The sequence below is a fragment of the Schistocerca gregaria genome, chromosome 1, assembly GCF_023897955.1.
Source record: "Schistocerca gregaria isolate iqSchGreg1 chromosome 1, iqSchGreg1.2, whole genome shotgun sequence".
Classification (NCBI taxonomy): Eukaryota; Metazoa; Arthropoda; class Insecta; order Orthoptera; family Acrididae; genus Schistocerca; species Schistocerca gregaria.
The window spans coordinates 290,732,382-290,759,970 of NC_064920.1; the positions used below are offsets into that span (position 1 = coordinate 290,732,382).

At 45.4% G+C, this 27,589-nt stretch overlaps 1 protein-coding gene across 1 annotated transcript in view; it reads left to right on the top strand.

Annotated features, from left to right (window-relative positions):
• The first annotated feature begins 4,132 nt into the window (after nucleotides 1-4,132).
• LOC126341418 (uncharacterized) overlaps nucleotides 4,133-27,589 on the top strand; it is a 113,313-nt gene continuing 89,856 nt past the window's right edge. Inside the window, exon 1 of the mRNA XM_050001773.1 lies at nucleotides 4,133-4,207. The gene's annotated coding sequence lies outside the window, so the exon portion shown is untranslated. The remainder of the gene's footprint in view (nucleotides 4,208-27,589) is intronic.

Below are 27,589 nucleotides of genomic sequence, written 5' to 3' on the forward strand. Positions count from 1 at the left end.
ACCGTCCACTGTTAAAGAGGGTCATAATGTGTAATAGAGAGACATCTATCCAGACCATTACACAGGAATTCCAAACTGCATTAGGATCCACTGCAAGTACTATGACAGTTAGGCGGGAGGTGAGAAAACTTTGATTTCATGGTCAGACGTTTCACACCGTAAACACTAGCGGCCATCTGTCTTATAAAGCATAAAAAATGATTCATCTGAAAAGGCTACCTGACGCCAATCAGGCAGGCCCAGTAGAAGTATTGGCAAGTAAATTCCAGCCTTCGTTGCCCATGAACAGCAGTCAGCTTCGGTGCATGAACAAGGCACCTTCTGCAGGGGCCCATGGGAAGCAACGTTCATTGAACAGTCGTTGAAGAAATACTGTTGGTAGCCCCTTGGTTCACACGGGTGGTTAGCTGCTCAACAGTTGCACGTCTATTCGTTCGTACATATCTCCGCAACTGTCATTCATCCCTGTCATGTACGGCGTGTTGTTTATCGCAGTCGCCTCGGTGCCGGTTTTGGATGGCACATTTCTACCAGGTAAGGTATACTTTAACCAAGGTGGCACGCTAACAGTTTGTAAACTTAGCCGTTTCGGAAATGCTTCCACCCTCGGCCCGAAAGACAGTGATCATGCCAGTTTGGACGTCAGATAAATCGCTCCGTCTCCGAATTACGACAAAGACTGCACTGTTTTCCGCATCCCTCGACAAGCCTTATTTCCACCCCCCCCCCCCCCCCGGAGGGGGGGAAAAAGATCCTGCAAGAACAGGGCCAACGACGATTGAAGAGAATAGTTCAACGTGACAGAAGTGCAACCCTTCCGCAAATTGCTGCAGATTTCAATATTGGACCATCAGCAGGTGTCAGCGTGCGAACCATCCAACCAAACATCATCGATATGGACTGTCGGAGGCGAAGGTCCACTCGTGTACCCTTGATGACTGCACGACACAAAAGTCTGGGCCTGGCAACACCGACATTGGACTGTCGATGACTGGAAACATGTTGCCTGATCGGACGAGTCTCGTCTCAAATTGTATCGAGCGGTTGAACCTGTACAGGTATGGAGACAACCTCATGAATCCAAGAGCCCTGCATGCCAGCACAGAACTGTTCGAGAGGTGGAGGCTCTGTAATGGTGTGGGGCGTGTGCAGTTGGAATGACATGGGATCCTGATATGTCTAGATACGATTCTGACAGGTGACACATACGTAAGCACCCTGTCTGATCACCGGCATCCATTCATGTCTGTTGTGCATTCCGACAGACTTGGGTAATTCCAGCAGGACAATGCGACACCCCACATGTCCAGAATTGCTACAGAGTGGCTCCAGGAGCAATTCCGCTGGCCACCAAACTCCCCACACATGAACGTTATTGAGCATATCTGGGATGGCTTGTAACGTGCTGTTCAGAAGAGATCTCCACCCCTATTACTCTTATGGATTTATGGACTGACCTGCAGGATCCATGGTGTCAGTTCCCTCCAGTACTACTTCAGGGATTCGTCGAGTCAATGATACTTCGTGTTGCGGCACTACTGCGTGACCGCGCGAGCCCTACACGATATTAGGCAGTTGTATCAGTGTCTTTGGCTCTTCGGTGTGTAAACGTAGGAATACATTTCGCCGAGAAAATGGATTCAGCACGAGCTTTCTTTATAACTGAAATTACCTTTTTTCCTTGTAACCTGCAACGAAGTCCGTTGAAGAGATGTTCATTTGATTTCTCCTAGTATTGTTGACGATGATTCCGCACTTACGTTTAGCTAGTAGGTGGTTCTCACAAAAAGAATGCCTGGATCACTCTTTTGCACTTTTATGTCACTTGTTTGATGTTTCGTTATAGTTTCATTCTACCACCTGAGAGAGTGTTTTCAAGTCAACAAAATCCTGGATATCCGAACGTGTTTCTGTACACGAATTTTCTGGCCTTTTTTTCGGACTGAATTAATCTGACGTAATCAATGGGGATATAGAGGAGACATATTTTAAGAGTTCGCTTAATTGACTTCTCGATGACGGAGAACGGTATGAAAATTGTCCCCTTCGTTTTCGGTATGACCTGCAATTAAAAATTTCTGTGTGATCGACTTCATCTAGCCGGCCGCGGTGGCCATGCGGTTCTAGGCGCTTCAGTCCGGAACCGCGCGACTGCTACGGTCGCAGGTTCGAGTCCTGCCTCGGGCATGGATGTGTGTGATGTCCTTAGGTTTAACTAGTTCTAAGTTCTAGGGGACTGATGACCTCAGATGTTAGGCCCCACAGCTCAGAGCCATTCGAACCATTTGACTTCATCTTAAATTTTTACGTAGTATAGCGATACGTTCCCATTATGAATTCGTTCTCCCGAAACCTATATAATTGATTATTACAATATCTGTGTCTATACAGCGTCTAGTAAGGTCATCCGAAGACCAGTACCAGTTGCAAAGCGATTTAGAAAAGATTGCTGTATGGTGTGTCAGGTGGCAGTTGACGCTAAATAACGAAAAGTGTGAGATGATCCACATGAGTTCCAAAAGAAATCCGTTGGAATTCGTTTACTCGATAAATAGTACAATTCTCAAGGCTGTCAATTCAACTAAGTACCTGGGTGTTAAAATTACGAACAACTTCAGTTGGAAGGACCACATAGATAATATTGTCGGGAAGGCGAGCCAAAGGTTGCGTTTCATTGGCAGGACACTTAGAAGATGCAACAAGTCCACTAAAGAGACAGCTTACACTACACTCGTTCGTCCTCTATTAGAATATTGCTGCGTGGTGTGGAAACCTTACCAGGTGGGATTGACGGAGGACATCGAAAGGGTGCAAAAAAGGGCAGCTCGTTTTGTATTATCACCTTATAGGGGAGAGAGTGTGGCAGATATGATACACGAGTTGGGATGGAAGTCATTACAGCATAGACGTTTTCCGTCGCGGCGAGACCTTTTTACGAAATTTCAGTCACCAACTTTCTCTTCCGAATGCGAAAATATTTTGTTGGGCCCAACCTACATAGGTAGGAATGATCATCAAAATAAAATACGAGAAATCAGAGCTCGAACAGAAAGGTTTAGGTGTTCGTTTTTCCCACTCGCTGTTCGGGAGTGGAATAGTAGAGAGATAGTATGATTGTGGTTCGATGAACCCTCTGCCAAGCACTTAAATGTGAATTGCGGAGTAGTCATGTAGATGTAGATGTAGATGTAGATGTAGATGTAGATGTATCATACATTGCCGGCCAGTGTGGACGAGCGGTTCTAGGCGCTTCAGTCTGGAACCGCGCGACCGCTACGGTCACAGGTTCGCATGCTGCCTCGGGCATGGATGTGTGTGATGTCCTTAGGTTAGTTAGGCTTAAGTAGTTCTAAGTTCCATGGGACTGATGACCTCAGAAGTTAAGTCCCACAGTTCGCAGAGCCATTTTGTATCACACATTACAACGTCCATCAGACGAGCAAGAATTTCTGAAAGCTATTGTACTGTAAGACACAGACACTGTAAAAAAAAAAAAAAAAAAAAAAACCATAGACATTATAATTAGCAAAAATCAAAAATTACATGGAAAAATTCAGAATATGCCGCTCTTCTTGAATGGTCACTGCACACCTGCTAGTAGCAACGCTGAAGCGACGCTGTCCTTCCGTGGCAAATGATGAAGTAGCTTAGGACAAAACTGGCTCAACTGCCCTCAAAAGGATAAATTACCAGACAGAGATGTGAAGTTTTTGTGGACATTGGGGCAATTAAATGTGTCTTGCAATGACATAAACTAAAAATTTCTGTTTTTCGACTTGCGTCCCTTGCCGGGATGCGAAATGCGTAGTGGCTAAGTCTGTGGGTTCATACTTGTAGGAAACTTGATCTGTGACCCGATCGTTCACATTTGTTTACTGCGGTTTTTATTCATCAATTAGTGCCAGCTGCTAGATGGTTCCTTCAGTAGGATTTCGGCCATTTACTGCTTCAACTAACAAACAAGGCAGCGCTTCAGCTGTTGACAACTCCGAAGTGAATGGGGCGCTGAACTCTTGCCGCTACTACAGCACAGTCGGTCTGGCGTGACGAAGCCTTGTGAGGGGCGAAAGAGCGGTTGAGGGGGGGGGGGGGGGGGGGGGGAGCCTATGCGCGCTGCGTTGCCTGGGCGTTGCTGACACGGGCGCGCCTAGAGCCAGTCACAAGTCGCCAAGACGCGCTGCCGAACGGACGCACACAGCTCCAACAGGTGAGTGGTCCCTGCTCGATGGCGCTCTGCCCTCCTGCCTTCGCTTTCGTTTGTGTTACTGACCTGCTTTTGGTGTGCTCGCTGTCCAGACGGAATTATTGATCGTGTCTGTGCGCAGCTGTGCCAGAAGTAAACAAAGTACTGGATCCCGCCGGATAGTGTTCGGGGGAAGGGGAGGCTGCGTGGCGCTACGAATACGCTAATAGTTGCAATGAAACACAATACTTACGGAGCTATCTTCGTTGGCAACAGCCTGCTAGAGTTTGAGAACTGGCTCTACGTACCTGCTGACTTTGACAGTAGTCGTCGCGTCGTTCTAGACAAAACACAGTCAGTCCACTCCAGAGGAAGGCACGGAAATAGGAAGCAGTGGTGTGTATGATCGAACTACGCCACACACAAGGGCAGATTTGTAATTCATATAATAATTTGAATATCATGTTCGAGGTTATCTCCTGTCAGAACAATGTCATGCTCATCTCATAAGTAAACGAGACGGCTCCCGTCATTACGTAGTGTTTACAGAGTACTAATAAACGTGTATTCATTTTAAGGTGACTAGGTTTTAAAACCTTTTTATGCCCAAAGGGACATATGTTACGGGGTGCAGGCCTTTCCGAAGGGAAAACTTGATACAATCATGTACTTCGTTCTCATTCTTTTCTGACATACATCTGTCATAATCGACCTGTAATGAGAACAGTGTATCGATAGTAAATGAACGCATCACTAATTTTGTACCAGAATCTTTCTCCTTATAATTTTTAGCTCGTACAGAGAGATGCTGTGTGCCTAATCTTTTTTTTTTTTTTTTTTTTTTTTTTTTTTAAACGTGAGCTCTAACTCCAAACAACAAATTAGCTGCCTGCATCAACTACAAAATGTTTTTTCAAAATCAGTTGTGATGGAAAACTAAAGAAAAGAAAGAAGTTATTACAGTTAACGAAGTATTAATTTATTACCTTCACGTTCACATTCATGATTGTGTTAAATGTTGTTCTGGGACTATCACGATAAGAGTATTCTTCGCACCGCAGTTTCTCTTCAGAACAATGTAGACTGTAGCTATGGATTCAAATGCCGTGTATAAAATGGTTCAAATGGCTCTGAGCACTGCTGGACTTAACTTCTGAGGTCATCAGTCCCTAGAACTTAGAACTACTTAAACATAACTAACCTAAGGACATCACACACATCCACGCCCGAGGCAGGATTCGAACTGATGCGCCTAGAATCGCTCGGCCACTCGGGCCGGCCGCCGTGTATGCATTAGTTGTAGATGCGATATGAAGCAGCATCCTAAGAGACATGACTTCCTTGAATGCACCAGTGAGTGCCAAAGGAAGCTTTTAAAGAAAGCAATAATTTGACCTTACTGTTATAGATCTGCTTGTGTACGGAAGTTCTAAGTATTGCGTAGTTCATAGTCTTCCAGTATAACTGATTGTGAGACAAATTAAGGACGCACTTGTTCGCAAACGCATAAAATACGCAATGTCTCAGCTTACACGCAAATGTACCCCGAAGTTGTCGTCTGACCAGTAATCTATGTTTCCAAAATCAGTTAACAGCCGGCCGCGGTGGTCTCGCGGTTCTAGGCGCGCAGTCCGGAACCGTGCGACTGCTACGGTCGCAGGTTCGAATCCTGCCTCGGGCATGGATGTGTGTGATGTCCTTAGGTTAGTTAGGTTTAAGTAGTTCTAAGTTCTAGGGGACTAATGCCCACAGCAGTTGAGTCCCTTAGTGCTCAGAGCCATTTGAACCATCAGTTAACCAATAGCAACGAATGAAGCGGTGAAGAGGGCAGCACACTGGACTTGCATTAGAGGAATGGGGTTCAAATCGCTGTTCGACTATCCTGATTCGGTTTCCGCACGATTCACCTGAATCACTTCAGATGCACGAATACTTCTTCATTCACATGAAATAATTTGGAGGAACCACGGAGAAGGTTATTTTAGGTGACCGAACGAAGATTTGATTCCTACTCTCCCAAACTGCCGAGATGATTCCATTGCTGAGGCCACGCCCAGTTTGTTGCTCAATCCTTGTCTAGTCCGACCTTGTGCTAAATTTCGCAGTGCATGTGGCACGTGATAGATTGTTTGGTAGGCATAAAATGCAATGTCCAATTATGAGCAACTGAATTAGGTACACCTACTTGTAACTTGTGGAACTCTCTTTCGCTGAGACGACAACATTGACGCATCGTCACATGGACTCCGCAAGACACCGAAAATGCTGGGGAACCATCCTATTCCACCCAAGTGTCGACGCAGAGTTCGTTTCTGGGATGGCTGGTCAAATTTTTTCCTCTTACCATCCCCTCCTCCCCCCCTCCCCCCGTATCCAACCCTCGATTCGTGACCGCTCAGCCGACGCCTACACTTCACAACTGTGTTCAAAGAACAGAGATTAGGCAACGAGAAGAACCGCACAATCACCGTCATATCCATGTACCGTCCCTCAAGCCATCATGATACAATTTCGCATAACTATGGTGAAGGTACAGGTACTCTGCGTGTTGCCGTCGTTGACCGAACGGATGCACATGTGATGACCTTCCTGGTGAGAGGCGATGGTACACCTACTGGGTGGCCTCCTTTCATTGTATATAACTGTCCTTCACAGAAAAATATTTGTACCCACTTCCTTTAATGATTTAGGACGTATTGATACCATCCAAGGACGTGTTCCGAATGTCTAATGACGTCACGGATGGTGACTTGTGCTGGCGTGTACCGCAATCTTCCTTTGCAGTATTTGGTTACAAATGCGATCCATAGTCGACGGCGATCCCATCTATCAACACGTTATAAGCTACGGCAGGGCGGAATCTTTCCCCTATGGAGGTAAATAATGTTGTGTAACTAGGGTATGGCAGCCGGGGCGCGTGCACTTGTTGCCGTTACCGTGGGTGTGAAGTTCTATGATGGGCGAAAAGGCTGAGAAAGGGAAAAAGAAAAGAGGAAGAGAAAAATCGAAGTACGAGAGGAAAGAAGGGAAAGGAATGATGGCCACTAAAGTGGACGAAGTGAGCTAATGCAACAAAAGCGTAAAGAGTATGTTTTGTATTTGTTGTTTTGTTTGTCATTGCTTTGCACTGATCGGCAATTAAACGATGCGAAACGAATGGCGATACTGTTGCAAGAAATGTGGCTTTGGAGAATATGTTATTTCATGCCTCAAACTGTATCATATAAAAAATTATATATCGAAATGTGTACCTTTGTGATATTGATCTCAATAAATTTATGGACATGCTAAACAGCGGTCAGGAGTAAACAAAAATGGCGAGATGTGTGCGAAAAAGGCTAGGGCGGGGAAGGGGGGGAGGGAGGGAAACGTGGTGGGGCAGGTTACGCCACCGTTCGCTGGTGTGAGGAATCGCCAGAAACGACACATGGTTCGGATGCCACGTCAAACTGTAGGCCACCTTTTCCCGGCTGGGTAACAGGATGCTGAAATGTCATCCAATTCAAAGGTGCCGGCCGTTGTGACCGAGTGGTTTAAGGCGCTTCAGTCTGGAACCGCGCTGCTGTTAGGTTGCAGGTTCGAATCCTGCCTCGGGCATGGGTGTGTGATGTCCTTCTGTTAGTTAGGTTTGAGTAGTTCTAAATCTAGGGGACTGATGACCTCAGATGTTAAGTCCCATAATGCTCAGAGCCATTTGAACATTTTAAACAATTAAAAGGCATCCACCATGCCACTGAGACATACGAAATTATTATTATTGTACACCTCCCATAAGGAAGACTGTACCCGCCATGGTAGGCAAGAGCGCAAATGCGCTGCTTCCTGGACTGGGGTCGAATCCGCCCGGCTGATTAACGACGAGGGCCGGTATGTCGGCCAGCCTGGTTGTGGTTTTTAGGCGGTTTTCCACATTCCGCTAGGTGAATACCGGGCTGGTCCCAAGTTCCGCCTCAATTACACGACTCACAGACATTTGAAAACGTTCGCACTATTTCATGACTTACACTAGATGCAGACTACTTCTATCTCAGGGGGTTCGGTGTGGCGTCAGGTAGGGCATCCGGCCACCCTGTCCAATTAACACTGCCAAATCCGTCGTAACAAAGCCGACCCCGCGGGAGCGGGACAAAGGCCCGAGGAAGAAGAAGAAGAAGAAGAAGAAGCTAAGACTGTGAAAAGCCCAGCGCCTTTACGACATGATAGGTGGGATGTCCCATTACTTGATTACCAGCAATCTGGTAACAGTCAAATGCGCTGATATCACACCTTTCGTCTCCTGCAATCAATGTCACTCCGACGGCTAATGGAGGCTTTTACGACATCCCGTATGATACGAGCTGTTGCATTTGCTATAGTGACGTCTCTCTCGCTCTGATTTTCTCTGATAAATTTATTTCTGAAATGCAAGCGAGAAAGCGTTCGTCATGCACATTAGAACCATCCATCGTTTTTAAAGTTTCGTAGATCACACAAATATTCGTAGCAGCTTTCATCCGAATGGGAGAGGGTTGTCTAGCTACCCAAAGTTTAGAACTTCAGGTGTACAGTCGCGAGGAAAACAAGGACAAAAGGATTCTTCTTGCTTTAACTGAGTATAGAACGAGTTCGAAAGTTCGTTTGAAATGTTACTTACAGTAAAGTGGAGTTTGTGCACCTATGTAGAGGAACCACGCCCCGAGTCCTGTTTCAAGGTTGTGCGTGGCGTTGAGGAAGCACAGTGGGGCACACTACAGGCTGTCGCAGAGTGATTGATAGGTGGCTGTATTTAGGGATCGCCTCGCGGCGGGGCGCGATAAGGGACGGAGGGTCCTGAAGAACGGCGACCACACCCAGTTAACGCTCTCGCCTCCACGTTGCAAAGCAGGCGAGCCTTGTACACGGAAAGACTAGAGTTTCGCTTCTCGTCGACGTCGAGGGCTATCAGGGACGGAGATACCGAATGGCACTCGTACCATTCCGGCAAAGGTTAGCTTTAATAAATGGAATAGTCTTTGATGGCAGCTGACAGGCTGCAGTTCGTCTATCCATACGAATCCCACGTGTGTTTTATAAGATTCAGATAGCTGTGGATGGGCGTTATAGTTCAGGAAGAGGAAGGCGCTAGTTACTCTAGCTAAGGAATAATGTAATACTTGTTTGTAAGTTAATGTAAGTGTCAATGTATTAGACTGAAATGGTGTGTTCTCTTTATTTTGTTATTGTGGTTTTCAAAATGGTTCAATATGGCCTGAGCACTATGGGACTTAACTTCTGAGGTCATCAGTCCCCTAGAACTCTGAACTACTTAAAGCTAACCAACCTAAGGACATAACACACATCGATGCACGAGGCAGGATTCGAACCTGCGACCGCAGCGGTCGCGCGCTTCCAGACTGTAGCGCCTAGAAACCCTCGGCCATTCCCGCTGGCTTTTGCTTTTGTTACTGTTCATATTATATTCACTGTGCATTCCATTCAGCTGCTCCTCCAAGTCCTTGGATGCCTCTGACAGAATTATAATGTCATTGGCAAACCTGAGTTTGTATTCCTTCTCCCCGAACTTTGATTCCTTCTCCAAATTTTTGTTTGGTTTCCTTTACTCCTTGCTCAGTGTACAGACTGAATAACATTGGGGATAGACTACAACACTGTTTCGTTCCCTTCTCGATCACTACTTTCTTTTCATGCCCCTGGATTCTTATATACGTATGTCCTGCTTCCTTTTGCGTAATTTTACCTTTTCTTGTCAGGATAACACAACAACACTGTTTAAAGACGAAACCAGTAGACACGTTCCTAATGTTAAGATTCTATGTTCGTCAATACGTAGCATGAATTTATTGCATTAAACATATATTTCTTCCGAAGTATTTTTATACTTCACCCTTCATAAACCGTGTTTTTCGGTTGTGTGAATAATGATTTAAATAATTAAGTGTTGCATCAATTTGTTTTTTACGCATAGCACGACGCGTTCCAGGAATTTATTCCCCTTTTGAAGCGCTGCAGGACTTCACATTAGTACTGGATGTGATAACGTATTTCCTGTTGTCTTCTGCCTCGGGACATTTGGCCATTGCTTGTGGCGAACTGTGCTGAGGGTGAACCTTTGACAAGATCAGCCACACGTGCTGGCGAACCGTAAAGAACACCGTTAAACAATGATAGCCGAAGATCCCGAGACCGAAGATAAGACGGAATACCTTAATAAGTGACTGCGAGACTCTCCAATTTGGTACTGGATGTGACGTCTGAGTGTGTAGAGTTCCTTTTCTTGCCACGCAGTCGCCTTCTTACGGTCCTAAGCCACTTTTTACAACGAGCAGAAATTTCGCACCGCGTGATAGGTGTCGTCCCCTCGATGGTGACAAAGTAGTGAAAGTGTTTTCCGACAGCCCGCAATGCGTGGCGTACTAGCCTTATACGTCAAGCGTGACAATCCAACTGGTTCTGCACGGGTCTAATGCGTTGCACACTGCGTTCTAGTGAAGCGATTGCTGAAAGCCTGGTAAAGTTCGTGTGCAAAATGGCTTTTAAGTGTGTTAGAGAGCTAAAAGTGCGTTTCAGGGCTGAGGAAGATAAACTGTTTCCTGACGCAGTGTCAAAAACATATTGCTGGTTGTTTTCATGCGCTTCGCTTAAGTCTGGAGCAAACAATCCTCTTCTTAATCGTCCATTACATGTGTTGCTATTAGCAAATACAAGAGTTGCCTCTTCTCCCACGCAATCCATCAATACAGGGCAATATATTGGCGCTTTGGTTAAGTTAACATCCTTTTGCCAAAACACTCTTCCCAGACAGCACGTGTGGACTGTAAAGCTAATGCGCTTGTGGCTCTATTTCCTAAGAAAACACAAATGCTTAACGATTGGAAGTTTTGCGTCCCAGCCAGCGCAAATTGCACTGTGCTGTTCACGCAGCGTAAAATTACTGATCCTAGGAAAACCGTGCTTTAAGATATTGTACCTGCTTCATTACGCAGAAGTTTACAGATGGTTTCCATGCGTGTGAATTACTGCATGACAAAGAAGGCGCAATACCTGAACGTCTTAAAAAGACGACTGCAGGGCAAGAGAAGCAGAACACACAGGCAGACACCAGATTTAGTACGAATATAACTCTCACAGCACTTGCAAATGCGAATAAATTCTTGAAACGCATCATGTTACGCGTGGGAAACGTAATTGATACAGTATTTTATTTACAACTGTTTCATTGTTCCTTACACTTAGCCCTACTACCCTCCCCCCTTTGCTCCTCTCTCTCTCTCTCTCTCTCTCTCACACACACACACACATAAAACAATCAATTTATATAAGAAACAACAATGATGATGTATTTGTCGTTTCTGTACACATTTCACATCAAACAGTCGGAACAAAACTGTTGACTCTCAGTTATTCACTGATTTCTGTCGGTGTAAGAAAACCCAGGGAAGAAATTTGTGTAAAGTGAACAGCATGGCTAATGAGTCTCTCATATACGGGCAGACCACTTGTTTTAACTAAAGAGCCCTGTAGTACGTCGTCTGCCGTGATTCTCATCCCCTTCAGTGTATGAACGAACTCGTAGTTAGAACAATGTTTATTTCCCGACTGTGCGCTGCTTAGCACTGCTTTGCATTGCAGCCTGCTAACTAAAGCTCTACAATAGGCTTCAATCATTAATTCCATTTCTGTAGTCACACTAAATTAAGGTAGTCAAGACAACATTAAAGCCAACAATACTATTACTCACACTATAGTTCTTACTATTGCTTTGATTACGTCGACAACCAGCGATCAACTTCCTGTAAGGAGACTGACTCAGTTTAACTTCTTAGAACATTCAAAACACGTCATCTAATCTCGAATGTTAACGATTGTAAAATAAATCCATCTTCCCTGCAGCGCGACGAAAATTTGGATTTCTCATTTTCCGGTTTAATACTTTGTTGGCTGGTTCAAATGGCTCTGAGCACTATGGGACCTAACTTCGGAGATAATCAGTCCCCTAGAACTTAGAACTACTTAAACCTAACTAACCTAAGGACATCACATACACCCATGCCCGAAGCAGGATTCGAACCTGCGACCGTAGCTGTCGCGCGGTTCCAGATTGTAGCGCCTAGAACCCCTCGGCTACCCCGGCCGGCCATGTGGGACAATCAGACGCCTTGGGTTCCCTGCCATCGATCATCCTCCGCAGAGTCCCTGCTACGTTCCCTCCGATTTTCGGATTCGGGGACTTCACTTTGGTGACGATAAAGTGGTGTTAGCTGAGGTATCATTTTGGCTCCGCCAACAAAGTCAGGCTTTCTATAGAGACGGTATCAACAAAATGGTCTCTCGTTGGGAGGAATGTGTTCGTCGCCAAGGTGACTATGTTGAGAACCAAATATGTAGACATGAAGAATAAAGATGTAAAATGTTAATGACGTTTCTGTTATTTGAAAGCTTTCACATGGAAAATTCGGAGGCATTAGTTTTCAGCACGTCTTCGCCGTGTAACAGACGTCACGTCCACAGCATGTCACCAACCTTGTCGCCGACGAAATACAACTTTCTCATTGAGGACCAGAAGCGTCGTCACGAGAAATAAAACTTGTCGGTCGTCAGTGGTGCATACGTCGTGAAATGTGCTGTCTGTGGCGTAGGTGTGAGCATCAACCGGATGTAGACGAAGCTCTTCTTTACGATGAGAAGGGGTTAAAGGAAAATAGGTAGAACGAAAATGTCGAATAAACAGTCAATAATCTAGTAGCTCTCTTTAATAAGCAGTCAGAGGCGAGCGAGCACGCTATAATTTATTGTATTTTTAGCACAATAAAAGATTTTAGCAAGAAAAAAGAGCTGGAGAGCGGGGTTCAAAACTGAGTTCGTTCCTATAAATTTAGGTTCCTGTGTAATGAGGCAGATTTTTTTCCCTATCCGTGCCCTATTTTAGCTTGATATCCGTCTCTAGAGAGCTCCCTGTGTTCTTTCCCTTTTATTATCCACTAATACGTCCTTCCTTTTTTAATGTTTTGTCTCCAGAATTGTCCTTCTACTCTCTTAACACATAAATTAGTGTACGCATCGACATTTGAAAACAAAGCATTCGTGTTTTCAACCATCCCTATGTTACTTGACGCCCAATAAACTGTATCTTTGCCGGCCGGGGTGGACGAGCGGTTCTAGACGCTGCAGCCTGGAACCGCGCAACCTCTACGGTCGCAGGTTCCAATCCTGCCTCGGGCATGGATGTGTGTGATGTCCTTAGGTTGGTTAGGTTTAAGTAGTTCTAAGTTCTAGGGGACTGATGACCTCAGAAGTTAAGTCCCATAGTGCTCAGAACCATTTGAACCATTTTTGAAACTGTATCTTGGCTACGAAAACAAACGGAGGAACTTAAAAATGTGCACCTTGGTTACTGACTTACTGGGCAGGGTCTTCGAGGCATGCAGTTTAAAAAACACTATAATATACACCAAAGACGCTGCCGATCTGTAAAAGGACCGCGTGATATAGTGGCAGCCTAAGGTATAGAATTATTCCTGCTTCCAGGAGAAACTGAGGAAAATACCAACATAAATACCAAAACTCTACGGTAAGAACTTTCTAGAAAGAGTAGAGATTGTGACAACGGCAAAGGCTGCATCTTCGTCACGTGCGTTTTCACTACAGCTACAAATAAACAGTTTCATGTGGCGGGGAGTAGCCGTGTAGTTTAGGCACCTTGCCATAGTTCGCGCGGCTCCCCCCGTCGGGGTTTCGAGTCCTCCCTTGGGCATGGGCGTGTGTGTTGTCCTTAGCGTAAGTTACTTTAAGTTAGAGTAAGTAGTGTGTAAGCCTAGGGACCGATGACCTCAGCAGTTTGGTCCCATAGAACTTACCACAAATTTCCATTTCCAAACAGTTTTATGCTGCTGTCTGAGCATGAATGTCAGTATACTGTAAACGCACACGCATAGTGGAAGTCTGTTGCCGTGCTAAGCCTCCAAATGTAGGTCTTCGTACTGTCACATCTTGAGCACATCCAACACAACTGGAAGGAGGGAAAAAAAATTCGATGTGGCAAACGTGGTTGACAATTGAGTCAGACCGCAATCGGGCTCGTAGTGGATTTACGGTTCATATTCTTAACTGTTTTTGGTACCCTGATGATAGCAGCCAGCAACATTAACCGAAACGTAAGTAGTTCTTCACATCATGACGGGTTTACGTACTCAGAAGAATGTTACTGTATAGGCGAGGGTGGAGAAAGAGGAGTTTAGAGACGGGGCAGAATTCCAGTTGGTCATCACTTGGGTCGGAAATCCTTCGTGGACATTTCATGGGGGTCATTCAGGTCTTTGTCCTAAGTGACTCCGGTAAGTCTGTGCCAAACTAAAATCGGATGGCCGCATGGGTTTCTGAACCCCTGCACCTCAAGAATTGGGAGGCCAGCGACTTAGGTACTGGGCTAGCAAACTTGGACAATATTTGTAGAAACTGTTTCCACACACAACTGCCGAAAGTAGCTAATGAAAGAACACATGTAACCAACGCAGTGAAGTATTGCCTACAACAGGGCGCGGAGATATTGTGGCGTGGCCTCCATTCGTAGATTAATTCCCGGCACTTATTCCAGTATATTTGATTGTAACATTGACAATAGTTATCTCACTGTCTCCGTCTTCTTTTCCGAATTGTCCAATACTTTTAATGATAATGCAGCGTTCAACTGGTTCACCGTTTCGGTTGTTAAAGTATTAACAGTGCAAAAATTATTCGCCTTTGTGTAAAATCATTTTTCTGTGTAATCTTCATGTAATGTGGCAACTGAATCTCAATGTAGAGAAGTGTAATGTACTGCGAATACAAAGAAAGATAGATCCTTTATCATTTAGCTACCATACAGCAGGTCAGCAACTGGAAGCAGCTAATTCCATAAATAATCTGGGAGTACGAGTTAGAAGTGATTTAAAATAGAATGATCATACAAAGTTGATCGTAGGTAAAGCAGATACCAGACTGAGGTTCATTGGAAGAACCCTAAGGAAATGCACTCCGAAAACAATGGAAGTAGGTTACAGTGCACTCGTTCGCCCACTGCTTGAATACTGCTCAGCAGTATGGGATCCATACCAGATAGGGTTGATAGAAGAGATAGAGAAGGTCAGAGAGCAGCGCGCTTCGTTACAGGATCATGTAGTAATCGCGAAAGCGTTACGGAGATGAAATATAAACTCCAGTGGAAGACTCTGTAAGAGAGACGCTCAGTAGCTCGGTACGGGCTTTTGTTGAAGTTTCGAGAACGTACATTCACCGAGGAGTCAAGCAGTATATTGCTTCCTCCTAGGTATATCTCGCGAAGAGACCATGAGGATAAAATCAGAGAGATGAGAGTCCACACAGAGGCATACTGACAATCCTTCTTTCCACGAACAATACGAGACTGGAATAGAAGGGAGAACCTATAGAGGTACTCAAGGTACCCTCCGCCACACACCGTCAGGTGGTTTGCGGAGTATGGATGTAGATATAGGTAGATACAAACCTTCGTGACACGTGGCAGTTGCCCGCCTTGCTGCTCCGGCGCAAAGCGGCCGCTCGCGCTGTGTCAGCGGCTGTGTGTGGATATGACATTAGCGCGAGAGGACGGCTTGGGAATACCATTAGCCCTAACGCTTATTCGCCCTCTAAGGACGTTAATTTGGCTGCACCCAGCTGCATCTGTTTCTTCACTCACGACAGTCAAGTAGCCATCGCATTTACGAAGCACTATAGACGATAAGAATATAGGCGCTAAAGTCTTTCAGAAAATACAGTCACTGAAACAATAATAAAAAAAATGGTTCAAATGGCTCTGGGCACTATGGGACTTATCTTCTGAGGTCATCAGTCCCCTAGAACTTAGAACTACTTAAACCTAACTAACCTAAGAACATCACACATATCCGTGCCCGAGGCAGGATTCGAACCTGCGACCGTAGCGGTCGCGCGGTTCCTAACTGTAGCGCCTAGAACCGCACGCCAACTCCAGCCGGCAAAACAATGCAGAAAACCGCAGAAAATAAAGTCCTGTCCTCCTCCAACATCTTAACAGCCGCGTTATTTCATTTGGAGCAGACAATAGAGTATGATGTGTTTTCTTGTGTGTGTGTGTGGGGGGGGGGGGGGGGGGCAATACATGGTATCTAAATTGTCATTTTGAGCACTGTCCGCAAAATTAGATATCCAGTCAACGATTACATGTAAGGCCTAGCAATGGATTGCTAAGACTTACATAGAAGGCCGGCCGCGGTGGCCGTGCGGTTCTAGGCGCTGCAGTCCGGAACCGCGGGACTGCTACGGTCGCAGGTTCGAATCCTGCCTCGGGCATGGATGTGTGTGATGTTCTTAGGTTAGTTAGGTTTAAGTAGTTCTAAGTTCTAGGGGACTGATGACTTAAGATGTTAAGTGCCATAGTACTCAGAGCCATTTTGAACTTAGATAGAAGAAAATGAGTACTATTTATTCCTTTATTTTTATTTCCTTTCTTTTTTTTTGTACTTTCACAGCTTTCTAGATCTCTGAAACCCAGAGGCTGTGGCAAGAAAGTTAACTTTCCTGCAATCCATTGAATCCAGTGTAAATACCGTGTTCAGCCACGCTGTCTTTTTTTAATTTTTTTTAAATGTCGGAACATGATTAAAAATATCTGGGAGGCACGCCCAAAAAAATGATAGTGTATTCTATCCGCCGGTAGACCTTCAAGAAACAATTCGCTGTTCATTTCCGAATATGTTGCGATTTCCGAGCTTGTGAGTTGGTGAGAGCCTAAGAGGATAGCTTAAATTGCTGCCAATGAAACAGACGGTAATCACATTTGTGGACGTGCTTGTCGCAAATGTTTAGCTGCGATCGAATTCTTAACAGTGCTTTCGTAAATTTGGCGGTCAAGGCGAAGATTGCAATGACAGAATGAGCGTAGGACGTCTCGTGACGGATTTCCGACATCAGCCGAACGTCAGCCGCGCGCCGTGGGTCTATATGCTTCACTTCCTCGCCAAAGGGGCCAACGGGATGTAGGGGCCCTGCGACGAACTTGCGACGCGCTAATCGCCTCGAGGCCCAAGATAAAGGCTGGCGGTGGCGCGAGAGACTGCAGGAGTCACCAGTGCCAGCAGCCGACTCCAGCGGGGAGCGAGTAACTATTTCAGGCGAGTTTAATAATTCTTGGCTGTGGGTGCCTTTTGAATTTAGGGGACCACACCCTGCCTATCTAACCCATGTTAATTTAGGCAAGTATTCGACCCATTTCTGAAAAAAAACTATTTGATGCAGGACCTTAATATTTTTACTGTATGTTACATGATGCTAATAGTCAACTGTACTAAAATCTACTTCATCCATTTTATAGTTTTTAAGAAATACTTTTCTCAAATTTATAAGAAAAAAAATTAAGTTTTTTTCTACAGAAAATATCTTTTTTGTGAATTTTCTAATGGGGGAATGTTAATGAATGCATTACCAGAGGCGGCTTTTTATGTTATGCAAAGTCTCTGAACATTTCATTCATTTCTCTCTGATAGTTTCTGATATAATGCGATATATGCACTGAAAATTTTAGTTTGCGGGAAATTGACTTAAGAGAAAAAAGTTTTAAAATTTGTTACTTACAGTTAATTAAAACTGTCCTGCTGCATATGATGGCCCTTCTTTGGCCTCTAGCAGGCCTTCCAGCTTCTTTTTCACTTTCCTGGATGTTTGTCTTGCTTTCTTGGCCATATTAGATGCAGACCTGTCTGATATCCTCATTTTATCGCAATGTTGCAGCCCAGTGATCATATTTTCACCACGATTAATTCTCTGCTTTTTCAGTACCCAACACTTTCCAATGTTGCCACAATTGAATGTAATAACAGCATCATGAACTTCTAGTTTCATTGTATGCATGGCTACAAATACAGTTTTACGAAGGCGGTTCCAAATTATGCTGTTGAAATATTCATTTGGGTTCTGTGTCTGCCCAAGCAGACATTTCCTTAGAAGGTCAGGATGAGCCAAGTCTCTGAAAATAGGTTTAATTGCTGTAATAACAGCAGCAGGAAGAGAATGCTCGTGAGAATATGATTCTCCAGTTGCCTGAGCCCTATTGTATTTGCTCCACGAATTTTCTCCTGTTGTACACAATCCATGACATGGCTTATCATCAGTAGAAGACTTATGGAAGAATATGGTCCAAAGATCTCTCTTCATTACCTCCAGATTTTCTTTATTTCTCCTAATTGCCTGCCCGTAGTATACCTGCAAGTTTTCTATTTCAGTTTTAGTTAAACGACCCTGTCTGGCCAACAATATTCCATTTTATAAATTTTTCCTCTCACATCAACAGTAAGTTTTCTCAGCCTTGTTCGCAAACGTATTTGAACATGGCCTACACATTCTATTTTGCTAATAATGGCATCTCCATATGGCTTAGAGTTGACAGTGGGTTGGTTGACAATGGGTGACTGAAAAGTGGTCGTGGCACATAAACACACATGGTAGGAAATTGCTGTTTAAATGCTCCAAAAAAAATTTTTATTCAGCAAAATCCTTTTCAGAGTACTTAAATAAAACCTAAATCTATCGAAATATGATGAAAACCGAAAATCGATTTTTTTCGACCTGAACTACAGTGTGGTCCCCTTAAGTATTGATTTCAGGTGAGTCCTCCACGAAGGAGAACGTTCGCAAAGCTTGGCAGACAAGCCGTCTAGTGCGCCGTCTCAAGTTCGTTGCGGGGCCCGTATATCACTTTGACCCCAAGTCAGCTTTGTCCGTCACACTTCGCGAACTCTTGGCTCCACGGGAAATCATTATTTACTTGAGAAGGTACCCATAAGGGGCCTATTTTTTTCGTGTGCTATCGAGAACTTGCACGCATTTAAACACTTGTTCCCCGCCGGAGACGGTTGCTGGCACTCCTAAGACCTGCAGTGCCACGTGCTGTGACGGACACGCCACAGCGTGTCTTTCTCTTGAGGCTCGCTTCCTCAAGTCCCTACGTAGTTACACTACTGGCCATTAAAATTGATACACCAAGAAGAAATGCAGGTGATAAAAGGGTATTCATTGGACAAATACATTATACTAGAACTGACATGTGGTTACATTTTCACGCACTTTGGGTGTATAGAGCCTGAGAAATCAGTACCCAGAACAACCATCTCTGGCCGTAATAACGGCCTTGATACCCCTGGGAATTGAGTCAAGCAGAGCTTGGATGGCATGTACGCGTACAGATGCCCATGCAGCTTCAACACAATACCACAGTTCATCAAAACTAGTGACTGGCGTATTGTGACGATCCAGTTGCTCTGCCACCATTGACCAGACGTTTTCAATTGGTGAGAGATCTGGAGAATATGCTGGCCAGGGCAGCAGTCGAACATTTTCTGTATCCAGAAAGGACCGTACAGGACCTGCAACATGCGGTCATGCATTATCCTGCTGAAATGTAAGGTTTCGCAGGGATCGAATGAAGGGTGGAGCCACGAGTCGTAACATATCTGGAAAGTAACGTTCACTGTTCAAAGCGCCGTCAATGCGAACAAGAGGTGACAGACGTGTAACCAATGGCACCCCATACCATCACGCCGGGTGATACCCCAGTATGGCGATGACGAATACACGCTTCCAATGTGCGTTCACCGCGATGTCCCCAAACGCGGATGCGACCATCATGGTGCTGTAAACAGAACCTGGATGCAGCCGAAGAAAATGACGTTTTGCCATTCGTACACCCAGGTTCGTCGTTGAGTACACCATCGCAGGCGCTCCTGTCTGTGATGCAGCGTCAAGGGTAACCGCAGACATGGTCTCCGAGCTGATAGTCCATGCTGCTGCAAACGTCGTCGAACTGTTGGTGCAGATGGTTGTTGTCTTGCAAACGTCCCCGTCTGTTAACTCAGGGATCGAGACGTGGCTACACGATCCGTTACAGACATGCGGGTAAAATGCCTGTCATCTCAACTGCTAGTGATACGAGGCCGTTGGAATCCAGCACGGCGTTCCGTATTACCCTCCTGAACCCACCGATTCCATATTCTGCTAACAGTCATTGGATATCGACCAACGCGAGCAGCAATGTCGCTATACGATAAACCGCAATCGCGATAGGCTACAATCCGATGGTACGCATTTCTCCTCCTTACACGAGCCATCACAACAACGTTACACCAGGCAACGCCGGTCAACTGCTGTTTGTGTATGAGAAATCATTTGGAACCTATCGTCATGTCAGCACGTTGTAGGTGTCGCCACCGACGCCAACCTTGTGTGAATGCTCTGAAAAGCTAATCATTTGCATATCGCAGCATGTTCTTCCTGTCGCTTAAACTTCGCGTCTGTAACACGTCATCTTCGTGGTGTAGCAATTTTAATGGCCGGTAGTGTAGTTTTGGAAGGTCACCTGAGCGATAAAATCGTGAAATGACTGGCGCAGCTCACGGACTGCGAGCTAAGGCGTCCACGGCGGTCCTAAAGAGCGGCCAGCCCCAGCGCGCCGTTCTGCAGACCGTGCGCCTGCGTGGGCGGCGTTTACTTTACTGCCGCTGCCTGTGGCGCCCACGTGCAGCGAGGCAAGAGGCCGACCTTGGTGCCCTCTGACCAGCCAGGTGGCACCGGCCACCACACAGCACTACACCGGGGAGTCACCCTCCAGTGCACCCCAATGCGCAGGAAAATGTCTCCCCAGACAGTCTCCAGCGCTTTATCCTGGATAACATATGGAGTGTTCCAGCGAAGTATAGCAGGTCCGAGTAAACCGCCCCCTCCCCTCCCCTTCCCGATTTCTTAAGGGGGGTAGGACGTCAAACGGGCCGACTTGGAGAGGCATCACAGGACATTTTAATTTCCAGTGTCTATACTTTTACAAATAAATTCATAAAACTTTGTCAGCATCACCAGGAAGGATTCAGGATTCACACTCATTGCAGTGGAAGTTCGAGAACGTAACAAAATAATTTTTTTACGTGAGACATTTCATCATTTTTTCACTTGCTAAAGGCTGCATTTGTTGCTATAGGTACACTTTTCTTCATAAGCTAGAGAGATTCTTCGATGAATTTTGCACAGCTTACATACCATACTTACAGATGTATGAAACTCTAGAATTTATTTAATTTATGAAAAAACGAATGATCTGCTGTGTTTTAAACTTCATGTTTACAAAAAACACAAATTTTGTAGTTAATTACCTCAGTTTTTACCATGGTTTTTAATAGATTTGGAAAATTCTAGAGTTTTATACACCTTTAAGTATCGTTTGTATGCTGTGCAAAATTCATCTAACAATCTCTCTTACTTATGAAGAAAAGTGTACCTATAGCAACAAATGCTGCCATTAGTAAGTGAAAAATATGATGAAATTTCACATGTAAAAAAAAATTACTTCGTTATGTTTTCGAACTTCCACTGCCATGAGTGTGAATTCAGAATCCTTCCTGGTCATACTGACAAAGTTTTATGAATTTACTTGTAAAAGTATAGACAGTGGAAAATAAAATGTCCTGTGGTGCCTCTCCTACTCCAAGTCGGCCCGTTTGACGTCCTAGCCCCTTTAAGGAATTAAACTCCCTTGCGCAGAACAGCATCAAATACCTTCTTACTCAGCAAATGAAGTTTTGGTCTTACGTAAAATCAGTAAGTGCTTCGAAATCTCCTATTCCTTCACTCATTGAGCGTAGCGGTACCGAAACGCAAGATAGTAACAGAGAGGGCCGAAATACTGAATTCTGTCTTTCAAAATTGTTACACCATGGAAGCTCGTAACGCAGTCCATCCTTTCAATCATCGCGCGAACGTCGAAATGGCACATTTCGGAATAGAAAGGCAACTGCAATCACTAAGTTGCAGAAAGGCACCTAGATCAGATGAGATACCTGTAAGATTTTACAATGATTATGCGAAAGAACTTGCTCCACTTCTAGCGGCACCCTATCGTAGATCGTTAGAGTAATGTACCTAGCAAATGGAAAAAGGGTCTTAGAACACGTGCACTTAATTATGTAAAGGCCGATATCGTTGAAAAGCAACAGCCTACCCGCAGTGGATACACCGGTTCCCGTCAGATCATCGAAGTTAAGTGCTGTTGGGTGTGATCCGCACTTGGATGAGTGACCATCCAGGCCGCCATGCGCTGTTGCCGTTTTTCGGGGTGCACTCAGCCTCGTGATACCAACTGAGGAGCTACTCGATCGAATAGTAGCGGCTCCGGTCGCAGAAAACCATCGTAACGACCGGGAGAGAGGCGTGCAGACCATGACCCTCCTATCTGCATCCTCATCTGAGGATGACACGGCGGTCGGATGGTCCTGATGGGCCACTTGTGGCCTGAGGACGGAGTGCATATCATTGACATAAATTGTTGTAGACTTATGGAACATGTTTCGTGATCAAGAATTATGACTTTTTGGGAAACGAAAATATCCTCTATAAAAATCAACATGGATTCAGTAGAAAGAGATCTTGCGAAATTCAGCTCGTTCAGTTCCTCTATCAGATCCCTAGCGTTCAGCTTGATACCGTTTTGCTTCACTTCAGGAAGGCACTTGACAGCGTCTCGCATTGTCGTTCAGGGAAAATGTAGGAGCATACCGACCCTTTTGAGCACAAATGTTCGTTGATACACAAAGGTCATCGCATTTTGCGTGTCTTTAGTGTGTCATCAAGACGAATGAGGATATCTGGATTTATAAAGATAAATACTCATTACCTCTCGCTTGGAGGCATAGCTGTTAACCTAAGGCGCCCCCGCCGGAGGTTCGAGTCCTCCCTTGCGCATAGGTGTGTGTGTGTGTGTGTGTTGTTCTTAGCATAAGTTAGTTTAAGGTAGGTTAAGTCGTGTGTAAGTCTAGGGACCGATGACCGCAGAAGTCTGGTCCCTTAGGAATTCACACACAGACCCATTCTCTATTGATCACTTCTGCAACTGTAATTTTAGCTACCTCTGCGCTCGTAAACTCTAAATCCAACTGTCCCCTTGTACTAAGACTATGGAAAAAAATACGAGAATTGCTGAAACAAGGCCCATTCCCCGCCTCTTGGGACGCTCATAATCTCAAAAATTCATACTGCATGAAGTTTCACTCCTTCCAGAATCTAACGCAGAGTCTATGGAAGAAAATAATCAACAATCCATACTTTCAGTCAATCAGTGCAGTAGTCTTCATATGGATTTTTGTCACAGCCTCACGCATTAAACATTGAATCTGCCTAACTTCCACTAACTGCCACTCCCTGTAGGAGGGTTCCCCCAACTAATTTCTGCGGAACGCTGATGTTCCGTGGGAAGTAAATAAGGCCTCCGCCAAAAACTATTAATATTATGGCGTGTTTCTTCGACAGTTTGACGATACTGTTTTTAAGACTGTATTACGATTTCTGTGTTATTAGATATGATTTAAAATTAAAGTAATCAATGAATAAAAGAAGTCATTATTTTAATTTTTACTATCATTCAAAATAAAGAAGGTGTTCGACAAAAGTACCTGTATTTTGAAGTGTTACCTCAAAGGAAAAGTATGGAAACCACTGCTCTATAGGGTTCTGGTAGGATCCCTCGTAATGTTATTCACCAAGAAATCGTTCAGAAAAGTTATCTGGCGTGATTGTAAAATCTAGTATGCCCCGCCAAAGCATTCTCCAAGCGCCAGGGGGAGCTACCCTGCAATCAACTGCAGGACAGTTGAGAACCCCAGGTTAATAATTTTTTTGAAATTTGTGGTAAGGTCTATGGGACCAAACTGCTGAGGTCAAAGGTCCCTAGGCTTACACAATACTTAATCTAACTTAAAGTAATTTACGCTAAGGATAAAACACATCCATAGCCGAAGGAGGACCCGAACCTCCGACGGGGGGAGCCGCGCGAACCGTGACAAGACACCTCATACCGCACTGCTACACAGCGTGGCCTTAGGTTAACAACTGTGCATCCAAGCCAGAGGTAATCCGTATATATCTTTCATAAATCCAGCAGATATCCTCGTTCGTCTCGATGACACACTAAAGTCACGCAAAATACGATGACCTTTGTGTATCAACGAACATTTGTGCGCAAAAGGCTCGAATACAATCGTTTTCAACACAGTTCGAATCAGTCAAGTAATACAAATACTTGGTAATGATAATGTCGCTGTTTGAATTGACACGAGTGCGCTGCTTTAATGCAGTTAAAACAAGTGGCACGCACCAATTTATTAGTAGGTCACAGGGGACCAACAAAACACTTGGCCGGCGTCTACTAGAACACTGTCAAAGACCTACCGACAGGTCCAGGTTAAGCATGACTGAAAGTTTCCTCGGTACGGTGCCAACGGCGACCTACAGCCGTTCCTTGCGATAAAGGAGTGCCACCTGTCCACTTTCGCCGGCTTTCGCTTTCTATAAGCAGGTCAGACTTGTGACGCGACGCCAGCAGGTGCGATGAATGGGCAGGGGTCTCGAGTCTCTGGATGGGTGCCAGGGTCGACTTGGCACGCGCCGCACTTCCATGTTGGGCACCGCCAGCGCTCTAGCAGGTCAAGGACGACCACTCCAGCCAGGTATACCACGCTCTTCCGCCCACACAATGCGACGCAGACAGCCGCAGCCGACCTCGTTCCCATCCGATAGGCAGAACACAATCAGGACGCGACCGCCTACTCCCCATGTACGTGGTGTTCGCTCGCGTCTATCTTTTTTCATCCGCATGTACCACTGGTCAATACAAAAGGGAAAAAGAAAAGAAAAAAAAGGATACGTATGACGAATACTAACCAAGAGAAAGTCCGGTAACCATGTGCTCCAGGCCGGTTCTAGACGCTACAATCTGGAACCGCGCTACCGCTACGGTCGCAGGTTCGAATCCTGCCTCGGGCATGGATGTGTCTTTTGTCCTTAGGTTAGTTAGGTTTAAGTAGTTCTAAGTTCTAGGGGACTGATGACCTTAGCAGTTATGTCCCATACTGCTCAGAGCAATTTGAACCATGTAGCCGGCCAGGGTGGCCAAGCGATTATAGGCGCTACACTCTGGAACCGCGAGACCGCTACGGTCACAGGTTCGAATCCTGCCTCGGGCATGGATGTGTGTGATGTCCTTAGGTTAGTTAGGTTTAAGTAGTTCTAAGTTCTAGGTGACTGATGACCTTAGAAGTTAAGTCCCATTGTGCTCAGAGCCATTTGAACCATGTACTCCGTTAAATATGCAATCGATTAACTTGTGATGTCGTGAGAGGTGCATTCTGACACGCACACGACTCAGTGGCTTAACACGTATGATTCGGACCATTCGTAGCTCACTGCAAGAAAAATCGCCTTCAAGTCTATCGAACGGCAGCATGAACAAATGAAAAAATTTCAACAAGACACATACAGGGTCTTTCAAAATACTGTTTACACTCTTTGAAACTGGATAAGTTCAAAGGAGGGCAATTCGTGAGGTATTATCGTGAAGTAGGGAGAGAGGGCCACGGGTATAATATACAAACTGGGATGGCAATCATTAAAACAAAGGCGTGTTTCCTTGCGGAAAGGTTTTGCTAATGAAATCTCAATCGCCAGCTTTCTCCTCAGTGTGTGAAAATATTTTACTGGCGACCATTTACACAAAAAGAAATGATTATCAGAATAAAAAAAGAGAAATATTCCCGTGCGTTGTTCGCTAGTGGAGGGTAGAGAAATGAACCCTCTGCCAGGCACTTAATTGTGAATTGCAGAGTTAATCATGAAGGTGAACAATATGTATACAATTGAAACAGAGAGAATAGAAAAGTATTTGATGTCGTATAAATTAAGACGTAAGTTAAGGTCGTATATACACAAAAACTTAGGAGAGCGCTAATGCGCTGCTTCCTGGACTCGGGTAGGCGCACCGGCCCCGGATCGAATCCAAAAAATGGCTCTGAGCACTATGGGACTTAACAGCTGTGGTCATCAGTCCTCTAGAACTTAGAACTAATTAAACCTAACTAACCTAAGGACATCACATACATCCATGCCCGAGGCAGGATTCGAACCTGCGACCGTAGCAGTCGCACGGCTCCGGACTGAGCGCCTAGAACCGCGAGACCACCCGGGTCGAATCCGCCCGGCGGAATAACGACGAGGGCCGGTATGCCGGTCAGCCTGGATGTGGTTTTTAAGCGGTTTTCCACATCCCGCTATGTGAATACCGGGCTGGTCCCAAGTTATGCCCCAGTTACACGACTCACAGACATTTGAAAACGTTCGCACTATTTCATGACTTACACTAGATGCAGACTACTTCCATTCCAGGGGGTTCGGGGTGGCGTCAGGAAGGGCATCCAGCCACCCTCTGCCATTAACACTGCCAAATCCGTCGTAACAAAGCCGACCCCACGTTGGAGCGAGGCAGTGGTCCGAGAAAGAAAGAAAGAAATATTCAAACTTAGGAGGAAGACGCAAATTTCTATACATCCGACAATAATCGAGGACGTAGAGCTGAAGTGCTAATTTGAGATGAAGAGTTTGGCACAATGCAGGAACTCGTGGTGGGTGCATCGAACCAGTCAGGAGACTGATGACTTAAAAAGTGCTCAAAACGACTACCTTCCATGAAAATGCATCGTCGACAACGACTTAGAACAGAGTGTTGTTTCTAACGCAAGAGACTCATAGACTTGCTCAGTTTGCTCATCCAGTGTTTGTGTTTTCGCGGTGCGCGCATTGCGTTCTTGTCAGTACCCCAAAGCTAGAAGTCCAAACGGGTCAAATGGGTGATCGAGCTGGATGTTACACAGCACTTCCTTTTCGTCCTATCGATCACAAATGGAATGTACGACTGAGAAATTCCCTCAGAGCAACTTCACAGTGAATTCGCGCCATTTCCTTGTCAAAAAAGTGATAGTCTTTTACTTGTTATCAAGTGCAACGTTTCTATGCAAGAGTCACCTGCGACCGTCTCCTCGAAGAAGCGCGGTCTCATTAATCATCAGGAGTGCTAGTTCCGCAAGGTTCGCAGGAGAGCATCTGTTAAGTTTGGAAGGTAGGAGACGAGATACTGGCAGAAGTAAAGCTGTGAGGACGGGACGTGAGTCGTGCTTGGGTAGCGCAGTTGGTAGAGCACTTGCCCGCGAAAGGCAAAGGTCCCGAGTTCGAGTCTCGGTCTGGCACACAGTTTTAATCTGCCAGGAATTTTCGTATCAGCGCACACTCCGCGGCAGAGTGAAAATCTCATTCAGTGAATGGTCTGTTTGTCTCGGACGTACGACACGCCAAAGTCGCGCCCTCGCCGTCGGCCTCGCATTGGACTCTGTCCTGGTACAACATGATGCGCGGTGGGCATCGTCCTAGCAGGGAACGGCTGGCGCCCGTTTCCACGCGGTGTGTACAGATGGGCCGGCCGTTGCGACAGAGCGCGCGCCGCTGCAAGAGTGGGTCTGCACGCGCAGAGATCGCGTTGCCGCGGTAACCAGGTCGGAGTTTCCAGGATTTGCCGTCTCCCAGAATAGCGTCTGA